A 23353-nucleotide genomic window follows, 5' to 3' on the forward strand; every position below is an offset into this window, starting at 1 on the left:
TTTATCCACATTAAATTTCATTTGCCATTTTGTTGCCCAATCACTTAGTTTTGTGAGATCTTTTTGAAGTTCTTCACAATCTGCTTTGGTCTTAACTATCTTGAGTAGTTTAGTATCATCTGCAAACTTTGCCACCTCACTGTTTACCCCTTTCTCCAGATCATTTATGAATAAATTGAATAGGATTGGTCCTAGGACTGACCCTTGGGGAACACCACTAGTTACCCCTCTCCATTCTGAGAATTTACCATTAATTCCTACCCTTTGTTCCCTGTCCTTTAACCAGTTCTCAATCCATGAAAGGACCTTTCCTTTTATCCCATGACAGCTTAATTTACGTAAGAGCCTTTGGTGAGGACCTTGTCAAAGGCTTTCTGGAAATCTAAGTACACTATGTCCACGGATCCCCTTGTCCACATGTTTGTTGACCCCTTCAAAGAACTCTAATAGATTAGTAAGACACGATTTCCCTTTACAGAAATCATGTTGACTATTGCTCAAGAGTTTATGTTTTTCTATGTGTCTGACAATTTTATTCTTTACTATTGTTTCAACTAATTTGCCTGGTACCGACGTTAGACTTACCGGTCTGTAATTGCCGGGATCACCCCTAGAGCCATTTTTAAATATTGGCGTTACATTAGCTAACTTCCAGTCATTGGGTACCGAAGCCGATTTAAAGGACAGGTTACAAACCTTAGTTAATAGTTCCGCAACTTCACATTTGAGTTCTTTCAGAACTCTTGGGTGAATGCCATCTGGTCCCGGTGACTTGTTAATGTTGAGTTTATCAATTAATTCCAAAACCTCCTCTTGTGATACTTCAATCTGTACCCCATTGAGCCTGTGTGGTTCCTTCATATTACACACATTGTGTAAAGAGCAAAATACAGAACACATAGCACATCCCAACTCATGTTTTTAACATTGCTCACCTCTATCCATAACTGCATAGAGTTACCACGCATCCTGCATGGTACTCAGGTCTGCAGCCCCCTGGCATGCCTGCTTGTATCTCAGGGGGATTCCCAGGTATCTAACCGAGCTGCAGGCATTTTCTCCTCCAGGCTGTAAAGGACTGCGGTGGCATCTGCTGAGTGGGCATCTAGGCCACCTCTCTGCTTTCCTTCGTGCTGCATCCCAAACAGAAGGAGGCAATGGCAGTGGGGGGTGATGAATACAAGGGAAAGGGGCCTGACACTGGTTTTAGGCTCCTTCATTCCTCTCAGAATCTAAGAGCACAAGATAGCAGCCTCCAGAAAAAGTTCTGAACTAGCCCAAATTGACCTGTTTGAGGCTGAAGAACTGACAAGAGTCAGAATAATTGTTTGGTTTTCTATTATATTTCTATTGTATAAGTCTCCACACCAGAGCCAGTGCTTTTGCATGTGCATCCAAATCAGTTTTTTGCTGCTCCCCACTCTGCCAGCTATAAATAGCTCCTGTCCACCACGGTTACACCATTTTGTGCATGGAAGTGTTTGTGATAATTTCAGACATACATCTGAATCCTGACTCTTTAGAGCTCTGGCCCTTCCTACTTCTCCTCTCTGGTCCCTTGTGCATATAGCTGCCACCATGAGATAGGTGCTTCCCATTTAAAGTCCTCAACTGTTCATATTATGGTGTGGGAAAGCTGAATCTATACACCGCTAGAGTGAACATCGCTAGATAAACATTGTTTAATCCATGAAGCTCACATATAGTTTATAGACAGCAAAGCATGGCAACAAAACTACCTCTTGTTGCTAGCAAGAGACCTATGATTATTCAGCATTCAAGAGATCAGTGAAGGTTCAACAAAGATGAAGTACAGCATATAAGTATGAAAATTGAAAATGTCACCTGTCATGTCTGATTTAAGGGTCCAACTGCCATGTTAGGACATATAGTACTGGTTAACTGAGCCATGAATTGCCACTGTGATAGAAGTAGAAAATCTTCACTATTGAGTTCTTCACCTTTAGCCAATCAGACTGCAGGTAAATTACAATGAGCATGACATACCATTAAAAATCAAGTTTCTGAATGTCTGGTGAGAGTGGAAAACCTGGGCTATATCACCCTCCACTTCCCTCTGCTTCTATAAGTAGAGGGGACTGAGATGCAGCAGATCTCTTCAGACATGGAAAGAGGGAGAGTCTGCACTCTACAACATTAGCTCTCCCTCCCCCCAGCAATCCCTAGTCCCTGTGTATTATTTTTGGGGCAGTGTAAAGAGTTGGAAGGGATGATGCCAGGGACCAGGTGCTGTTTGCTGTATTGCTGTTTCCTGTGGAAGCCCCACCGTTAACTCCTGCTGGTCTTCTTTGTGGCTTCTACTGCATGGCCATGAGGAATTCATCCTGAAGAAGCCATAGCACAGCAAACACCTCTGTGTTTGTGCCACTAAGGCTTCCTTTCAACATGGATCCCATGATGGCAGGGTTGGGAGACCATACCTCTTCTATCACCCCTCCTGCCTGAAGGAATGCTTGTCTGGAAACTCTACAAAGTGGACCCTCATGGAATGTCCTGTCGGTTTCTCCTTGGGAGGGGATGGCAGAGGAGGGGACTATCTCGACCTATAGCTTTATCTCTTCAAAAAAATATGACATGAAGCTATGATTTTAGTATAGTTCCAATTAAAAGGATCTTCAAGTGTCATATCAGGAATAATGTATCATCAGTTTTACTAACAAGGTAGTAATTTCAATCAAGGTGTTTTGGTGACAGAATAAACCTGGCAAGTAAAAGCTGATGGTTGTTATCAGACTCCGATCTGGAATTACAGCCTTTACTTACACTGTGGTATATTTTAAATATAAAACATCCACTGTGCTAAAATCTACTCCTTCACTTTGTAGTCTAAGGGCCAGATATATAAAGGTATTTAGGTGCTTAAAAATCTGGCCCTAAATCCTCACTTTATAGCAAACACTTTGATCAGTGGCAGTGGTGTCATGTGACTGCACATGTATCTAAACCAAGAATATAACAGCAGAACAGTGTCTCTCATTACAGGCCTACACAAGCTCTGTGAGGTCCTTTTTACTGCTCCTTTCACCAGGAACAGTGTACTTCCTAAATCTGCTGCCTGCTAGATCTTGCTGCGGATAGCCACAAGTATTTCTGCTGGATTGTGGACACCCCACATATCTTTTCCTCTTTGGATGTCATGTATCCTTCATCACGTTAGCTGAGCATATTGCCAGAGCACACCTGTGGCAATGTAGGATGTTCTGTAATCCATCCACATTACACACATTCCAAGTTAGTTGATAGTTTTCTTATGTTGTTTTCAATTTTGAATAGTTGCACCTCCAAGACCAGGATTTATCCCTAAGTTTTCTGTGCTTTTCCATTCTGTCCTTTTAGTCCCAGATGTTTGGCCCCTATCTGGATAATATCATATTTCAGACTATTTACATTTAAAAAAAGTACACAATAATATTTGAATTACATTTGTAATAGAATGTACCTTTCTGGCATCATTTTTTTTTCTGAGAGCAATGCTGAATAATATGACTATAAATACGTGTCTTTATAAGGAGTGATGTATTTCCCCACCCCCGCCGCCCAGCTGAACAAAACAAAGCTCTCTTTCCAAAAAGAGATTCTGACCACATATCACAAGAGATAAGCATGTGTGGTTTGTTTCATGTCACCAGTAATAGCCTGCTGATGATTGTTTGAGAAGTACATTCTTTAATGTTTCTATGTATATATATTTCAATATCCCCCTTTCTGTTTCCCGAGCTCTTTCCGAGCCCTAAGCCAGTTTCACCTTCTTGGGTCTTTTCTTATCTTCAAATTCCCCCTCCACGTTACTACGCAAAACCTCTCAGGGATGCCATGAATTTTAATACTATTTATATTCCTAAAGACATATTATTTACATTCCTAAAGATACCACAGAGGTAGGCTCTGTGTAGAACTATTAGACAGATAAACATTTTCGACTGTGTTGATGTCTCTTTAATATGATATGTTGAACAAGATGGGTATTTTTTTAAATAAGCTTGTTGGTTTATTTCTCTCTCAGCTGTCTTTGTGCCTTTTCCCACATGCCCTGTCTATTCCTGTCTGCCAAGCCATTACCTTCTCTTCATTCAAATCCACCCTAAAGACTCTTCCCATAACAAATTAGTCCATAACATTTATAATGGGCAATATTGTGCCCCAATATACCTGTGCTATGGGGGGTCAAGAGGATCTTCCATGAAGCCATGGGGCTCAGCCCTCTCCACAGAACTATTTCCCCTATACACACTGAGTTCTCTATACGCTGTCCAGGTGTGTGTGGTGAGTGGGTAGAGACTTGATGCGAGGACATTGTATTTTGCATCTTGTACAGCACAAAGCAAAGTATCTGCACTTAATATTACACATCTCCAAGTTAACAATTCTATTCATTAATATATATATATAACAGAAAACCAAACACTTTATCTGCCATTAATTTCACACTTGAACTAATGTTTACAAGTCCATAAAACCCCTAACTGAGATGTGTATAGACTTTTATGTAATTGTAAGAGTTATAAATAATTCTATATCGAGAACATACATAAAGAACAATTACATACTGTAGTATTGTGCCTGTACCTTTACAGTTATACACACCTTTAACACATATTTCAAGCAAACAATTCAAGAGGACATTTTTTTGCACTTAAGCTGGTTGAAATGTTGGTTTTTCTTTCTGTAAAAAAATTCAAAAGAAACATCATTTCATGTGAATTTTTTCACTTTTTAACAAAAAATTTCAGAACAAAGATTTTTCAGAACAAAATTTTAATTTTGCTTAAAATTTCATTTGAATTTTATTTTCCCCCTTCTCTCACTTATTTATTCCCCCCTTTTTTTCCTTCATGTAAAATAAAGGGCAAAGTAAATAGTGAAAGAAAGTTTGTGTGTGTGTGTGTGTGACTTTTAAAAATGTTTCTAGCAGAAAGTAATTAAAAAGTTAGTTTTTTCTCCATTACTATCACTCACTTTATTTTATTCTAACTTTCTTTTTCAGGGGAAAAAAATAATGCGAGAAGATGTTTTTTCTCACTTTGTCTTTTTTTAGACTTCCCTCCCTTTTTTCCAGTGAAAAATTTCATCAAAAAAGTTTCAACCAGCCCAATTTTTAAGCTTGTATAAAAATCTCTGTCCCAAATGTTTAGTGAGCCTTGTAACGCAGATTAGTTTAAATAAAGTTAGTTCATTCCACAGCTATAGCATGTTAAAGCTATAAAAGCACTGAACTCAGTAATTTCTCCACAGATGAAGAATACATTACTATACAAATCAGCATGGGACTTGTAGTTATAAAATGATTTCCTAACAAATGAAAACTTAATTGAAATGCTAGAAAAATATCTTAAAATATTGGTAAGGCTTTTCTCACATACACACACACACGTTCCATTGTCTGTTTAGAAAGAAACACTAAGCTAAAAATGCAAGTCTCTGAACCATTACACATTTTCAACCATGTTATTCTCAGTGCTTTGCAAAGCACAGTGAATTGCATGACTAAATCATTCATGACTCTTGGTGCATTTAAAATCTAGAGATTCAGACTAAGGGTTTGAGTTGGTGATCATCGGCTTAACCACAAAATGTTTTTCTACTTCATTGAGCTTTGTGAAAGTAGAAGCTTTATGGTGTGAATCTGCATTTCCATTACGAATACAGTATTGAACCCTGTGATTATATAAAATATGATATTAATATTCTGAAACTGTTTCCTTTTCCATTATTAACATACACATTTGAAGATAAAGTTAATTCACAATCTATCTAATAAAACTCCTGTTTCAGCAGAATTGGCTTTTTTGTGTTGCGGGGGCAATTCATACGAGGAGCACAATTTGTGTGATGGTATCAAATTTAACATGAATCTGCTGCTGCTTGCTGGGTTTTCTGGGGGGCAGGAGGGAATGGAACTTTGAGGAATGGAGAGATTCAATATGGAATCACCCATGATAACCTTTGAAATCTGAAAGCGAGCTCTGTGATTCAGATAACTAGCTTTCTACTCTACGTACATCTGGGCAGACAGTCCTCATTTGTTGCATTTACTCTGACCTGCTGAATATATAATGTAGGGAATTACCTGTCAAAAATTATGCTTTTTAGACTTTTAAAAAATATAAAATTTAGCTGGATCTTAGCAACCTGCTAAATTCTCCAGAAAGTTTTATTAATATATTATCAGTATTTTTTAAAAATCTATAAATGCAGATTTTATACCCTCAGTTTTAAGCATGTCTGGTTGTGTTAGCAAATTTGATTTAATAAGACGTAGAAAGGAATGGCAGCAAATAACCCACATAGCACATAAAAATTTTCTCTAAATTATGCATTCATTTCACATTACACTACATAGTGGTTTTACTTGCATGTTTAATGAACATTTCGATACGTGACAGAGAGCGCTGAAGAATAAAACACCAACATTTGCACACACTACTCTTTAACATTATAAATATATGTATGCTACATGTATAGAGGAACAGGTCTAACAATACAGCTGGATATCCAGAATGACTACTGCACAAACAGCCTTCTCCAGCCCATTATATAATTATTCTATACAGTGCTCAAAGTATAGCCCTGGGGGATGTTGATTTGGTGGAGTACATTAACATAGATGAGTTGACTTGAAGCACAATGGTACCAGAATGGTTTTTCAGGTTAGTAATGGGTGGAAATATAGTTAATTATGTAGCTCTGTCCCATTAGTGAGCAGCTCCTGATAGCTTTGTGACAGTATAAAACAATCTGAGCATACAATCAGTATATTAGACTTTTGTGACCCTAAGAGTTCTTCAAAGCTAAAGGGCTCACTATACTGTAACTCATATCAGACCTGACATGGTCACTACACTCAATACAATGTTTCATCATATGTATCTAAGAGGTGTTATGTAAAGTATCATTCATAGACTGGTCCCAAAAATCACTGCATGGTGTATGTAAGGGTTGTGTATAACAAATTATGGATGTGAGCTGGAAATGTGTTTTCAGGCTGTGAAAAAATCAAGTCTACCCTAGACAAAGGAATGTGGATTTACCTGTCAGACCAGCTTGCTTACAGGCAGAGGACAATGAAAGGACATTTACATATAAGGTAAACAAAACAATTAAGCTAATAAGTGGTAGAGGAATCAAATTACAGAGCACACGAGGGTTCTGACTCTGCATCCTCTGATCCACCCAGGAAGTCTTCCTGGCTCTTGAGATGAAGACAATGGACTTTGGAAAAATCTAAGGGGGAGCAAAAAGACATTCTACTTATCCATCACTTAGGGAATAAAGGGGACAGGACCCTCTGATCCTGTGACGGTTGGATCCCCTGACCTAAAGGGCTAGAGATGCTGGTAACTTGATGTAAGTGAGCAAACAGCATCAGCGAAGATTGTAACTTGCTAAAATTAATTTTTAGTCTCTAGGAAGCATGTTTTGTTTTGTTTGTTTGTTTGTAACCATACCTGTGTCTTATTCTTTTGCTCAGTTTCACTTAAATCTCTGTTCTTTGTTAATAAGCTCATACTTTATTTTACTATAAACCATATCAGTGCTGTTATATTGAAGTATAGAGTGTGTCCTCAGCTAACCTAGTGGGCTGGTGTATACACAGCTTTTTGTGAGTGTGTGAGTGTCCAGTGAGAGGGACTGTACACTGCAGAGAGATGTCTCTGAGGAACTTGGGAACTGGGGTTCACTGATTGTTACCTGCAAGGCCAGGTAACAACTGGCAGAGTCTCAAGGAGTCTGCTGGGGAGGTGGACAGACTAGTATGGCAGGGAGCTGACACACACTATTCTCCCACAACACTCAGTCTTACAGAGGTACAGTAGCTCACAGCTCTGGGTGCCAGAGGGTCGCAGCTTTGGGACCTCAGTTATGCCAAAATTATGTAAATTAAGCTAACTTCTATATTTAAAGCTAATTACCCAGTACTTAGGATTGTATGTGCTGAGACACCCTAACCAGAAATTGGGCTGCTCAGGGAAGGAACGATGAACGTCTATGCTTAGGAAAGTTGAGAGCCTTGGAGTAGCAGATACAAACAGTTTAACAAATTGTATCCTATACACTTAGCACCAACATTTAAAAAAGTATTAAATATAATAAACATTAGAAAGTATTTAGAAAAATATCAGGAAGTCCCCTCTTCCCTCCCAGCAGCAATCATTTATCTACCTATGGATTACATGTGTTGCCAGGTCATCTAACAATAAAAGGAAAGAGAGAGAGAGAAAAATATACGTACAATTTTTCGTAAGTGTTTTCATTTTTGTTTTTATTCGATTCACTTGCATGTGTTGTTACAGCCCATTATGAATTGTATGATCCCTTGGCCCCTGAGGCAAAGCCCACTGAGTTCAATGAGATTTGGATCAGGCCCTTGGACTCAGGCCAGTAGATTCTCATGGGTACACAAAAGGCTAGATTCACCCTGCCTGCAGAGAAGAAACTCACTACCTGAGGAGATCAGGAGGCCTAGCTTTAATTTCCTCCAGCAACTAAATAGGATTTCTACTGATAGAAAATGCAGTGGGAATGCACATAGGTACAACCCTGTTCCATTACAGTGCTGAGCCTTTGGGCATTGATTTAAATAGGAACAGTACCAGTTCCTTAATCCACTCATCCCCAGCCCACCCTGGCCATACCCTGCCGTGTTTAACACTATACATTTTGCAGACTGTGTTAGCTTACTGTCAGTCTATCTGTCTGCCCTGACACTGGTAAATAGTCACATTCTGATTAAAACTGTTGTTAAAGTCTTACAATCATGTGATATCAATACTTCCTTGACCACAGATTATGGGTCCTGTCCAGCCCGAATTCACCACAAGAGCCGCTGTTGATCTGAGCCGTACACATAATTGTTATTTTCGAAGAGTATTTTTCTCTCAAAAGCAGCCATGTAATGGCCCTTTCAGCCTTTTGCAACCAAATCCCATATTCCTCTCAGCCCAACTCAGGCTCTGGTTCAAAACTCTGCTATCAATCCCTGAGCCGTTCAGCATGTTCTTACTATTGAGCAGATGTGTGGTCTTGCACAGCCAGCTCATCATTCCTCTGAATAGTTGAAGCTGCTGTGCAGCAAGCAGACATGGGCTTCTAGAATTGGCAGACTCCATAGTCTTCTCCTTTCTGAACAAGCCTCATGGTATTTAAAACTCATCACTCCAGTATTTTTTTTCTTTAATCTGGGTTAAAGTCATTTCTACTTTTGTCTCAAACAGAACTGTGTAAAACCTCAAGTACTTTTCTTCCTCTGTTTTTAATATATCTAGCCAATCAACTTTCTTCCCTGGAATACATTTTGACATGAGGTATGACATAAGTAATTCAGTAGCTCTATGAAAACGTTCATTTTGATACTGTGAACTCCTTTGTAATGCCTCAAATGCTTCCATGTAATTATACTTTAATAATCCTTTCTTGTTTCATTGATTTCATAATACTTGGCTTTTCAGATTTTTCCACCAAACAGCTGCCCAGAAATGTAAACAAATTATCTTCCCAAGATTATAATATTAGTATAATAGATTATTACGTTAAGAGATTAAACATGTCTAAACCTATCTAGTTTCTGAAAGAGGTTAATAAACCTGATTCTATCTATGTTATCTAATAAAACAACTGAACATTTGATAGGTTAGGATGACATGCATTAGGTCATTTCATTGCTCTATTTCCTTTACATTATTGGGCAATATTTTATTCTTGGCCTTTTTCTTTCCCAGGTACCTGTTGAAAACCATCATTGTTATTGACACCATGTCATGCTGTTATCTTACCAGCTTGCAGTACTCCTTGCTGACCACTGGTCTGAAAAGCACCACATCGCTGTGCTGCTGAGCCTTCTCCACAGCTACTGCTTTGAGTAGCACCACAGAGCGGCTGCTATACTCTTGACTTCTTCTTGGTTCATCGGCATTTGTTCTGCCCCTTGCATGAAAGAGACACTGCTGGTGGGGAATTCTGATCCAAGCCTCTTGTGACTACAGATGAGCCCAAACAAAAGACCCAGTTCAAACTCCCTTGAATTTTGGGGAAGTTCAGACGGAGTAAGACCCGAACTTCACAGTTTGAAATCGTATCTGTGTAGGATCCACCCTCCCCTTCCACTGCTGACACCATTTGTTGTGATACTGGCTGGGTCCTGTGACGAGGGGCGGCTCTAGGATTTCCGCTGCCCCAAGCACGGCGGCATGCCGCGGGGTGCGCTCTAGCGGTCGCCGGTCCCGCAGCTCTGGTGGACCTCCCGCAGACGTGCCTGTGGAGGGTCCACCGGAGCCACCTGCCGCCCTCCCACTGGGACGCCGCCCCAAGCGCGCGCTTGGCGTGCTGGGGTCTGGAGCCGGCCCTGCCTGTGACTCTTTTTTGGAAGCCATTAACCTCTTGCAGCACCATGTGGTTACCTCCAGCCTGCAGTACTGAGGATTCTGCTCCTGAGGAGGGCAGAATGTCCTAAACCCCTAGAAGCCTCTTGCTCTTGCCCCCAAGAACTGTGGGGACCACTGTTAACCTGTGACGCTGAGGCCCAGTCTCAGGAAAGGCTTCAGCTGGCTGAATCGCTTGTCAAAGAAGCTCTGTTGCCATCGTCCCCTACTGCCAGAGGCAGATTCAAATGGCTGCTTCCATTTTTGGGACGCTGAAGTGATACAATATAAGCAGCAACATTATTACCAGAATGAAAAAGTAACTGTCCTCTAGAATATAGTCTGTGTTCATCGCTTCTGTCCAAGTCTGCTAACATTTTATCATGTACTCCTACAGCCCAGTGTTGGTTTTTTTCCCCTCTGTAAAATGATAGTAAGATCTTCCAGGCAAGGCATGTCCACTTTGTTTGTATATCACCTGTCAAAATTTGTATATCAACTGAAAAGTAACTTTACCCCAATAATTATGTGGTCCTTATATTAAGGTACTTTATAATCCAAATAAGTGAATACATACATCAGACTCAGCATTCATCATTTAATGTACACATGCCCTGAGTGTGCTGAGACACAAGGGCCAGATTTATCCTGCATGTAATAACAGTGAAGTCATTGGATAACCATCAGGGAAGAATTTGGCCCAATGTATAGCAGAGTGGAAACTAGTGATTCGGAATGACCTACATTTAAAAAAAAACAAAACAAAACAACAAACCTAGATCTTCTCATCTTTTTAATTATATAGTGTCTACCAACATTTTAAACAAATAAAAGGTTTTCTTTCATGCTCATCATTACTCTGACCATGCTGTGGAGCCTCATAAATTTCAAAGGCTTTCAGAGTCTTTTCACTGCTTGCAGAGACTTGAATGGCCACAGCAATGGTCCTTTGAAGACAAAATGCCAGCAGTAGAAAAGCTAGGCAGCTCCGGGCCTGGCTCATACAGTCTTAACAGTGTTAAAAAGCAGCAGAGGACCCCAAAAGGGGAAGATGCAGGCCACCCACAAGCAGCTAATATGGGATGAAGTTCCAACAGCCCCCAAAGTCCTGGGTTTGGAGTAGAGGATAGCTAAAAAGGGGAAAGAGCTTGGCTGAGGGAATTCAAATTATTAAAAATACTTCTAAATAATTCACTGACAAGCCTTCTCTCCTCTTTTCTCACCCTGCTTGAGTAAAGTGGAAAAATGTCAAATACAAGAAAGTGCTGAACAAGGAAGAAAATTGAAAATACTGGGCTGGCATAATGAGCTGACTGGGGTGGGATATCATTATTCAGAGAGCTAGACACTTATAATATCTAAAGCTTGCTTCTTATAACCCACTTTTATAGTGCCTTTCCTCTGTACATCTCAAAGTGCTTTAGAAACGAGTGTAAACATCATTATCCTAATTTTATAGATGGGAAAATTGAGGCACAGAGAAATTAGAGGTGACTTTTTCAAAAGTGGCCATTAATTTTGTTTGCCAAACCGGAGATTCTTATAGCTTGATTTTAAGAGGGGTTGGGCATCTGCAGCTTCCATTTAACATTTGTTGCACATATGGGACTCAATGGCTCACCCAGTTTCCCACAATGAGTCAGTAGTAGAGTGAGGAACAAAAGCCAGGTCTCCTGACTCTTAGTCTGGGATCCTATCCACTGGACCACACTGACCTGAGTGCAATCCATGGGGTGGACACCAATCAGATGTTAGCTTTTGTTCAAGCCATTTTATTAAAATAAAAATTAACATATGCTATATGAAAAACTGAAGGTATGTCTACAAGTGCTTTGAAAACCCATGTGTGTGGGACCTGGGCTTCTGGACTTGGTGTTTCCAAGCTGACCCTTGAGCATCCACACTCCACTGTAAACCTGGTCTTAGAGTTTCTGGACCCAAGTCTCACAGCTCTGGTGATTTGTCCTACTGCACTACACAACCCTTCTGACTCAGGTCTGTGGCTTGAGCTGCATCCCCACTCCAGAATGACAGGGGGATTCAGGCTCTACCCTCTGACTCACCCCCTTAGCGGGGTTTAGGACCTAAGTGCTTTCTGACACAGGTCAGACCTAATTTGCACGTGGACGGAAGGGAGGCTTGTGCTCACACCAGAGTCAGGGCCAGGTTTAGGGCAGTGCCAACATACGCTTACATGCTGAATACATTTGATGTGTCTAAGCCCATGCCCTTTAGCTTGTCTGCCTCAGAATAACCCCCAAATAATTCAAAGCAACAATACTATCAATGAGCAAAAACTGCCACTGGGAATATTGCTCAGACCCAAAGCATGACATTGCTGAGTTACAGATTCATTCCATTTTTAGAAGATTATGGATCTCAGACATTGACAAGGTTACCACTTTGGCAGCTGCAATTTGGGCTAGAGCTGTGTAATCCATGTTGGCAGATCTCATTGTGGGACTCTATGGGACTGCTTGTGTAAGTGGTACTACAGTATAAGTGTCACAATCCAGCCCTCAGTGGGTTTGGTTCAACTCTGTAGGTGGTTGATTTGATCAAGGAAATAATGAAAGGTGCCAAGTTAACATTCTAGAAGCTGAAGTACTCTCCCCTCATAATAAGTAAAGCATCAGCAGTGCAAACGTTCCTGCCCTGACAATGGGTTTTCTTAACTCTGTTCTGTGGCCACCTCCTCTAGAGAGGAGATGGTATGATAGGTCTGTCTGCATACTGTACATGATCAGCCTGGAACTGAAGGCTCACCCAAAAAAAGTGGCTTGTTAACTCATCTGGATAAGAGGGAGGCAAGAGTGGTACTTTTGGGGTACAGGAGTTAGATGGGGGCTGGTCAGCCCTGAGGTCAGAACCTTAGGAGCAGCCAAATCTGAGAAGTCTTAGTTGCAATTTTCATTGTCTTCTTGGAATTTTTTTTTTACCATTAAGTTCAAACCCCAGGGAGGGGGCTGTTGTTTGACTCTACACAGCATGTGAATTTGGTTTAGAGCTAGTTGGGAAAACACCAATTCACACAGTCCTTCACCTGTTTGCTGAAACTGCAAACTGAAGTGCCAGTTAGTTCAAACTGTGCTGGTAGGTTTGTATTGCTGTGACTAACTATCTGTCTAACTAACTAAGACTACCAACTCATTTCATCTATGGCAGGCTATCTAATAGCAGTCAGATGATAAATCATTTTCAGCACCACTGACCTGGACTGCATTCAGATAGCTGACTTGGGGATGGAAGTTTCTATATCTCATTACTTATCCTCTGAACCAGATAGTCTAGTGATAATATGTCAACTGAAAATCAAGCACAGTTTACTCTTGCAGAAATATTGCAAAAGAAAAGCAAACTCAAGCTCTGGTTCTCCTTAGAGTATTAGCTACAAGTTGATATTGTGTTCAGTGGGCATGTGATTTTTACCATTAGAGGTAACTTACTCAGCTCCTGTGCATTTGACTTGACGAAAGTCACCATTAGAAATGTGACACTTGTTTATATAACTCCTCACTCCATGGTAACTTTCAAAAAGTTAAGTGCTTCTGTGACCCTACCAGTATGTGTCAATTTGTCCTCTTGGGATTTTACCTGGATGTAAAGATTTTCATGGGCCAAAATCTGGCCAGTGCAAGGGTTGTGGTGTTACCATCTCCAAATAGGCTGGTACGTTCTGGGCAGCAGCACATGATGAATAGGTCTTTCTCCTTACAGATAAACTACAAAGGCCATTACCAAATCATGGAGTTCCTGCTCAAACATGTGGAGACCTTACCCAGATCCATAAACCTGTGCCAATATGGCCCTCGCATTTCCTGGCATGTTGTCTGTGGGAAGGGTGTACAGGGGGAAAGGGGTGTCTGCAATCAACTTCCCCAGAGCTTTCTGGGGCAGCCAGTACTGGGATTGACTGTTTCTGCAGTGTAGGAACAGTATGCACATGTGCTGGGCAAGCAGGATTTCACCCCGTATGTGGTAGACCAGTTTATAACTTCTTGTAAAAAATAGACAAAAAACTTCAATGTCTACAGAAGTTCATCTTTAAGCTTATGAAGATGATGCATTTGCACCTTCATGTGATTGTAGCTCCCATTAACATTAATGAGCATTTCAGATATGAGAGTATTCTTGAATCTCCAACTATCAGATCATTGTTACTGTTATTCTAAAAGTCTGAGGAAAAAAGCGCAGTGGACTGTTGGTGGCAGATTTATTTTCCTTGAAAGATATTAAATCCCAGCACATCATGAATATGATCAAAGGGAAAGAAATTTTTTTTATTTAAAAACACACGACAGTGGCCCAGTAGAAAAATAAATATTTTAAAAGACAATTTTTATTTCTTCCCATCATTGCCATTTTCTTATATTTTTCTGTTTTTCACTCTTTGACTGGCTTGCACTATTGGCTGGCAGTAGATGTACATGGGGATATTTTTAAAATAACTGGACACCCAAGGCCTGTGAGGGGGGAAAAACACAGTTAAAAAGATTTCATCTCGGTATACGCATTCATTTATCTTTTGATTTGAAGACAAAGGAGGCCTTTCTTGTGGTGTCTATCTGTAAAACACTTCATCAAATTAATAAGGGATCAAGATAATAATAAAGTTGTATGTAATTGACTTTTTTTGACATTCAAAATGTTGATGAAAGTTAATATCAAAATTTCAACTGAAAATAGGAAAAAATATTGCAAAATGTTTTCAACTGTTTCTGATTTATTGATTGCAGCTACTATGGAAATGAGTGCAGAATGGATAGCAATATGGATAGCGAGATAGTTTTAAGAGGCTTTTCAAAAACCAGAAAGATTTTAATGAATCTACTGTACACCTATAAAAATTGTCTTTTTGCATCAGTGTATGTTTTTATAAATTATACAAATGTGTTATATTTATTTAGTTTTTAAAACCTATATTTTTAACCTCAATTTTTAGAATATCAAACACTTTACAGGATCTATTTTATTCATGATATTTTCATTATTTTACTTAATTGTAGCAATCTCTCTCTTTCACAGGCCTAGAGGTATTTATTTGAAAAGGCACAACCTTGACAAACATCTGACCTGCTGAGATGGTGCTGCAAGGTTGTAAAAGCTTAGAAAATATGCTAAGTGTGAGATGAATGAAAAAGGATTGATGATATTCATGCAGGAGCTTCAGAGAACTATATCACATAGTACTGAAAAAGTACTATAACTAATTAATAGAGTAATTCCCTAGAACACATTGATCCACTATGCTTAGATCCTGGATTTTTTCAAGATCTTGCAATCACAGAGTTTTTCACTTCTAGGTCACCAGTTTAAATCCAGCCTAGATTGGTAATGACGGAATACAGTTATCATCTCTCAGCTATTTGGCAATCTATGCAAAATGAAATGGTGCTTTCGTTCCAGTTCCTAGAGAAGAGCTGTCTATGTTACAAGAGTAGCAACCTCACATATCACTAACTGGCACCTTGATTGTCTCAGCACAGAGACCAAGGAATGGGAGGGATATCAATACTGAATCTGAGACAGATGTCACCGAACAAGAATGAGGCATATTGGCAGGCAGACGTGGGGAAGCTTGCCTTGTCACTACTGTGCTGTTTCGAGGGTGAGTATATAGATCACTTTTTTCCCCAAGCACTGCCAATTGCATACCTTTAATACGGACTAGTAAGAAAGCTGTTCTTTGGAGTCAAGGAATGTACACATTACAGCAAGCCACTTACTCTAAAGCTCAGGTTTAGACAGGACTTAGATGCAGCAGGAGTGCCATAGTACAGTAGCCTAATTAGAGGTACAGTAATTTCTTAGCTGAGGGTAAATACAGCACTTTTTTTACATTAATATATTTTTAAATGGTCATTTACAGAACAGTTCATTTTTCATTTTGCTTGTTTACAGAATGTCTGCTTTACATGGAAGTTTCTGCCTCGTGATCTGTTCTTTCTACTTCTACTTATTTGTTTTGATCATTCCTGGCCATTAGGTTTAAGTTCCAAAATATTGCCGTCAAGTGTGTTATTTAATAATCTTTTGATATCTCCAGTCTTCCAAGAATACTATTAAGGCCTACACACTGCCATCTTGTTTTCAGTATGCTTTCTAACACCAAGCAGTACCCTAAATCCCTAGAAGACTGTACTAGAAAAGCAGAATCCGTAACTGTCTGTGGCCTTTCATCCAGTTACATTAAAAGCAAGTAACCTTGAGTCAGATGGTCTATACCCAATCATGATTACAATCTGTCAGGTGGGGGCAATACAGGAAGAAATTAAACACAGATTTGTATCCTTTGCTTATTTGCTGGATAAGCAACTGTAGATAAATTAAAATAATGAGAAATATAGACATTCCAAATATTCTGCAAGTCGTGTAGGTTCAGATTAAAATCAAAGCAAACAGCTTTGCCAGTGGCATACTGAAGAGTATTAGATTAGGTGCAACAATGGTTTAATCTTCCTACCAATGATCTTTCCTGATCTTGTTTAAAATAAAAAATAATTTTGTGCCAGTGGCTAAATTCAAGGGGAAAAGCTGTAGATCATTGACTTCTTCACAAGTACATGACAAACCATTCAAGAAATTCTCCCTTTCTTTTCATCTTTAGCTTTGAAGCTCTACTATGGTGATCCTCTGTAACTTTGGCAAAGAATCCTACAAATTTAGGGCTGGCAGGGACCTTGAGAGATCATCACGTCCAGCCCCCTGCACTGAGGCAGGACTAAGTAAACCCAAACCAAACCTGACAGTTGTTTGTCCAACCTGTTCTTAAAAATCTTCAATGATGGTGTCATACATATAAAGGAAAGGGTAACAACATTTATGAATGCAGTAACATAAAATGCCTCCTGCCCAGAGGTACAGAATCACTTTATCTGTAAGGGGTTAAGAAGCTCAAACAACCTTGTTGGCATCTGACCAAAACGACCAATAAGGAAAGAAGATCTGGGGAGGAGGAGGAGGAGGAGGAGGGGAGGGGAGGGGACGGGAGGGGGAGGAAAGAGGGTTTTTTTGTGTGCGCTCTCTTTGTTTTTTTCCCTCTTGGGACGGAGAGAGAGATCAGGGCAGGAAAAAAACATCTTCTAAAAACATACCTAAAATGAGCATCTACGATTACAAATATTGTAAGTAAGGCAAGGAAATGCGCTAGATTATCTGTTGTTTTAGCTTGTGAATTTGCCCTATCCTGTTTTTGTAACTCTGAAGCTGAGCCTAGAGGGGAATCCTCTGTGTTTTAAATCTTTTTATTACCCGGAAAAGTTACCTTCCATCCTGATTTTGCCGAGGTGATTCTCTTACTTTTTTCTTTATAATAAAGTTCTTCTTTTAAGAGCCTGGTTGATTTTCAGTGTCCTAAAAACCAAGGTTTTTTTTTTGTGCTCACATTCTTACCAATTGCTTAGTATATTATTCTCAAGCCTCCCCAGGTAAGGGGGTGAAGGGGCTTGGGGAGATATTTTGGGGAAATAGGGACTCCAAGTGGTCCATTTCCTGAATTTTTGTCTAAATCACTTGGTGGTGGCAGCAATACTGTCCAAGGACAAGGAAAGGATTTGTGCCTTGGGGAAGTTTTTAACCTAAACTGGTAGAAATAAGCTTAGGGGGTCTTTCATGCGGGTCCCCATACCTGTACCCCAGAGTTCAGAGTGGGAAGAGGACCTTGATAGATGGGGATGCCACATCCTCCCTTGGAAGCTTATTTCAGAGCTTAACTACTCTTATAGTTAGACAGTTTTTCCTAATATCTAACCTAAATCTCTCTTGATGCAGGATTAAGCCCCTTATTTCTAGATCCTACCTTCAGTAGACACAGTAGAACAACTGATCTTCATTCTCTTTGTTACAGCTCACAGGGAAAAATTAGTGGGTGCTCTGCACCCACTGGCAGCCAAGCTCCCCTCACCCCACCCCCATCTCCCCTGAGTGCACTGTGTCTCCACTCCTCTGCCTACCTCCCAGCGCTTCCCACCCTGCTGCCGCCAAACAGCTGTTTGGCAGTGTTAGCACGCTCTGGGAGGGGGGGCAGGAGTGGGAATGTGGTGTGCTCAGGGGAGGAGGCGGGGAGGAGAGAGGGCTGGGATGGGGATTTGGGGAAGGAGTTGGAATAGGGGCAGGGAGGGGACGGAGTTGGGGTGGGGACTTGGGTGGGAAGGGGTTGGAATGGGGGCAGGGTGGGGCCTCATGGAAGAGGTGGAGTGGGGCTAGAGGAGGAGTCGAGCACCCACAGGAAAGAGGGGAAGTCTGCATCCATGTTATCAGGTCTCCCCTTAGTCTTCTTTTCTCAAGACTAAACATGCTCAATTTTTAAAAACTTTTCTCATAGGTCAGGTTTTCTAAACATATCATTTTTTATTGCTCTCCTCTGGACTCTCAGATCTTTTTCAGCAGTATGACTGCCTAGCCAGTTATACCCAATTTTGTAGTTGTGCATTTAATTTTTATTTCCTAAGTTTAGTATTTTGTACTTGTCTTTATTTAATTTTATCTGGTTGATTTCAGACCAATTCTCCAATTTAAGATCATTTTGAATTCTAATTCTGTCCTTCAAGGTCCTTGCAACCCTTCCCAGCTTAGTGTCATTTGCAGATTTTATAAGCATATTCTCCACTCTATTATCCAAGTCATTAATGAAAATATTGAATAGTATCAGACCCAGAACTGACCTCTGCAGTACCCCACTAGATACACCCTCCCAGTTTGACAGAGAACCATTGATCATTACTCTTTGAGTACGGTCTTTCAACCAGTTGTGCACCCACCTAGAGTAATTTCATCTAGGCCATATTTCCCTAGTTTGTTTATGAGAATGTGGTGTGTTGGACTGTATCAAATGCCTTACTAAAATAAGGATATAAAATTAAATAATTTACTAAATATTAAAGATGGGCTGAGGAGGTGGTGTTTGCATCAGAGTTATGTCTAAGTGCTTTTGCTTCCTCCTGCAGCATACATGCAACCGAGGGAGGATGGAGTCCTTGGGCCAGATCCCCTTGGTCATGCTGAACAATACCTTATGCCCCCGAGTCACCTTACTGAACTCAACTGGACCACTCGTGGAGCAAGATGCTATTCAGCACATGTAAGGGTAGAAGAACCTGACCCGCAGTGATTATGCAGGATATGCAGATCAAGTCAATTATTTTTGTATAATTACTCTGACTAATGTAGACTCATTTTAATAGAACTAAGTGTTAGTTTTTGTAATGTGATTGTTACTTCAGTTATTTAACATATGATATTCAGTGCAGGTTCATATTTTAATAGATGTCATGTGTAGTAGGTTAGCAATTCTTTATACATGTTAGGGGCCTAGAAACAAGGAATCATTTTCTCAGTAAGAACATTCAAAGTAGTATACAGCAAGTAGGAGAATTTGGCCCTAGAAAGTTGTAGATTCCAAGGCCAGAAGGGACCATTGTGATAATCTAGTCTGACTTCCTGTATAACACGGGCCACAGAACTTCTCCAAAATAATTCCAAAAGCAGATCTTTTAGAAAACACTCAATCTTGATTTTAAAATTTTCAGTCATGGAGGATCTACCATGACCCTTGGTAAATTGTTCCAGTGGTTTATTATCATTGTTAAAAATGTACGCCTTATTTCCAGTCTGAATTTGTCTAGCTTCAACTTCCCACCATTGGATCATGTTATATCTGACTTTGCAAGATTGAAGAGGCCATTATTAAATATTTGTTCTCCATGTAGACACTTATAGCCTGTAATCAAGTCACACCTTAACCTTCTCTTTCTTAAGATAAATAGATTGAGCTCCTTGAGTCAATCACTATAAGACAGGTTTTCTAATCCTCTAGTCATTCTCATAGCTTTTCACAGAACCCTCTAAATTCTAATTTATCAAAGTCCCTAACCACTTTGCTTTTCCCCTTTTGATATTTACATTTTTAATGCAACATAGTCCAGCACGTCCCTGTGGCCTACCGCTTCCCGCAGCTCCCACTGGCTGGGAACGGCGAACTGTGGCCACTGGGAACTGCGGGGGGCTGTGCCTGCAGACGATCAGCATCAGCAAAATGTCTTGCGGCCTGCAATCAGATTACCCTGATGGGCCGCATGCAGCCTGCAGGTTGGCCACCACTACTCTGGAGAAATGCCTCTTTTTTTCTCAGAAGAAGTTTCTGGACCTGGAAGAATAATTTAAGTACTGAAAGAGTAGATGCTGCAGTTTACAAGAACTTTAGGGTCCTATCTCACAATAATCATTTTATTGAAGACATCTAGGGTCTGATTGTCCCCTTATTTACCTATTGTAGCTCCACTGAAGATAATGAAGTTATACAGGTGTAGAATTGGTGAACGTAAGAGGTGACTCAAGGTTCTGTAGAACAATTGTTTCTGATTATATGTATGATTGCTGTAAGGTATGGTCTCCTTGATTCAGAGCACCATTCAAGGCGTACACTCGGGCAGACTATAATGCCTAAGTGGGAGCAGACAAAATCCTAGCCTTCCTAAATAAAGTCTTTATTTTTAGGTTCAGTCCTCATATGGAGGTTCTCTCTAAGATGATCTTCCTTAGTAAGTCTCTTAAAAAAAAAATCCTAAATCCTAAAAACTTCCTGCTAAGGAGAAGAGAGAACCTTGTCAGGTGGTAGAGTATCTGGGACAGCCTGACCTGGAAGCACAGACAGGTGATATTTTAATATTAGTTGCTTTGAAAGCCAATCTGATGGGAAAATTAAGGGTTAATCCCTCATTTTTCATGCAACGCTAAAGAGGTTTGGTCAGCAGAGCTCAAACTGAATAGCAGCAGCTAGAAGTGCAGTCTGTAGCCATCATACAGGACACATTACGGAAACAGGCCATCTTTACTCTGAATAAACTGCTGTTTGTCATTGTGTATATGTACTGAGCAATTAATAGCCTTACTTGCTGAAGCGCTGGTTCTGTGTGATGTAACACAGACTCCTCCATCTGTCTCTGTTTTCTTCCTTTTGCAGCTTTGCTTGTTCTTTCTGCTGATCCTGTTGTTTCCTTGTCCTTTCCTGGATTTCTGATTCAAAGTGAATAAGCTGTGCCAGAGATGCACTCATTATTCAAGAGGTAAGTGTCTCTTGGACAATTAAATTAATAATTCCTCAATTACAAGCTTTGGTAAACATGCGTGAGCAGGCCATTTGCTTTTTTCTGTGACCCACAGCACATTGGTATATTAAACAAATAAATCAAGTAGGAAGGTATTATTTACATGTATGTAAAAATAATAGGAGGGCACAAAAAATACCTTCATCACCTGAAGCAAGAAAAAAAAAGCATGTGACTATCTGTACACTTTGCAATGGATAGATGAACACAACTTATTTATGTTCATGCAGATGCAATTCCAACCCCCTCCCTCCAAATATTTTACATTTAGATTGATATTGTTTCTGTGCTTTGAATTCCTGGTAAGCCATTTCCCCAGATGTGAGAACCACAGAGGGTTTTTAGCATGTTACAATTTTTTAAAATTCCTAATTCCTACTTTTCTTACTATTCCATTAAAAATAATGTAGGTTTTGGATTCTCTTGCTGTGAACTTAGTTTTACTTGTTGTAATTCACCAGGAAAGACATTCTTTTTAATATTTATCAATATAGGTGGGAAAATCAAAATATTTTAAAGATAAATAGCTCAGTGTTCATTTGAGCTAACGTCTTTATTTCTTCTCTCTATTTGTCTAATGAATTTAAGGCAACCGAAATAATTTGAAATTCTGTTAAATAGAATCAAATGTGAGGACAGGTCTACACTACTGTTTAGGTCAATATAACTTATGTCACTCAGGGGTGTGAAAAAGCCACCCCATAAGTGACGCAAGTTACACCAACTTAAGCGCTTGTGTGGACAGCGCGATGTCAGCGGGAAAGCCTCACGTGGCGGTGGAGTAATTATGCCAACGGGAGAGCTCTTTTCACAAGACGCGCTACAGCGGTGCAGCTGCTAGTGTAGACTAGCCATTAGAGTTAGCGCTAGGTGGCAGCTCTCATTTATTGTTTGACCAGACTTCTTTTTTTTATGACAGAACAAGACAACTACTCGCATGTGAGACAGAGAGAGAAAAGAACAGCAAAAGATAAGAAAAATCAGCTTCTGATGCTTGCAGATCACATGGTATATGACCGTTAAGTCACTCCTGGATCTCAGCTTTACTCCCCTGACATTAGAAAAGTTTTGGCTGTATTATTCTTATTTTCTTCTGCTCAGAGTGTGGGTAGAAAAGATTTTATTGCAAGATTAGATAAGCTCCCACTGGTTAAGATGGACTTTTATTAGACTAAAGACAAAAAAGACAGAAAGGAGGCAGGAGGAATAAGGGGAAAGTGTTACTCAAGACCCAGCCATGGAGGTGGCGAGGGCGTCTAAATCCCTTTCTTTGTCTGGTTTGGTGAGAACGTTTGATAGGATTAGGAAAAATAAAGCCCACTGGTGTAAGTGTAAATCTGTCCATCTTTGGTGGTCATAGTGGCAACCAGAGCGTCAATGCTGGTTAATGCGATGAAGATGCTGCTGCCCAAAATTTCCTGCCACTCTTCCACCCATCAATAGATAAGTGCTCCCCAGAAAAAAATGTCCAAAAGGGGTGGCAAACTTGTGACATCAATAGTTCCCCAAGCAAACGTCTAATAATGCATACACAGTCACTTCTTATTTTAAGATTCTTGTCTAAACATACATTGCCCATCATTTCTTTAACCATCACCTCTCCTCAGTTCTACCTAATCTGTTTATGAATTAAAATTCCCTTAATTCTACCTTTCCCCCCCATTTTGGACAATTTAAGACTTCGACACAGTGCAGAGATGCATAGGGTCAGATTCTGGTTTCCCTGCTTTTGTGAACTGGTGCAAGGGCAGTAAGAATTCTGGATGTTTGGGTTGGGAGGAAAGAGGTAAACCTTCACAGAATTATAGAAGATTAGGGTTGGAAGAGACCTCAGCAAGTCTAGTTCAACCCCCTGCTCAAAGCAGGACCAAC

The sequence above is a fragment of the Mauremys reevesii genome, linkage group 1 (genome assembly GCF_016161935.1).
Source record: "Mauremys reevesii isolate NIE-2019 linkage group 1, ASM1616193v1, whole genome shotgun sequence".
In the NCBI taxonomy this organism is placed as follows: Eukaryota; Metazoa; Chordata; order Testudines; family Geoemydidae; genus Mauremys; species Mauremys reevesii.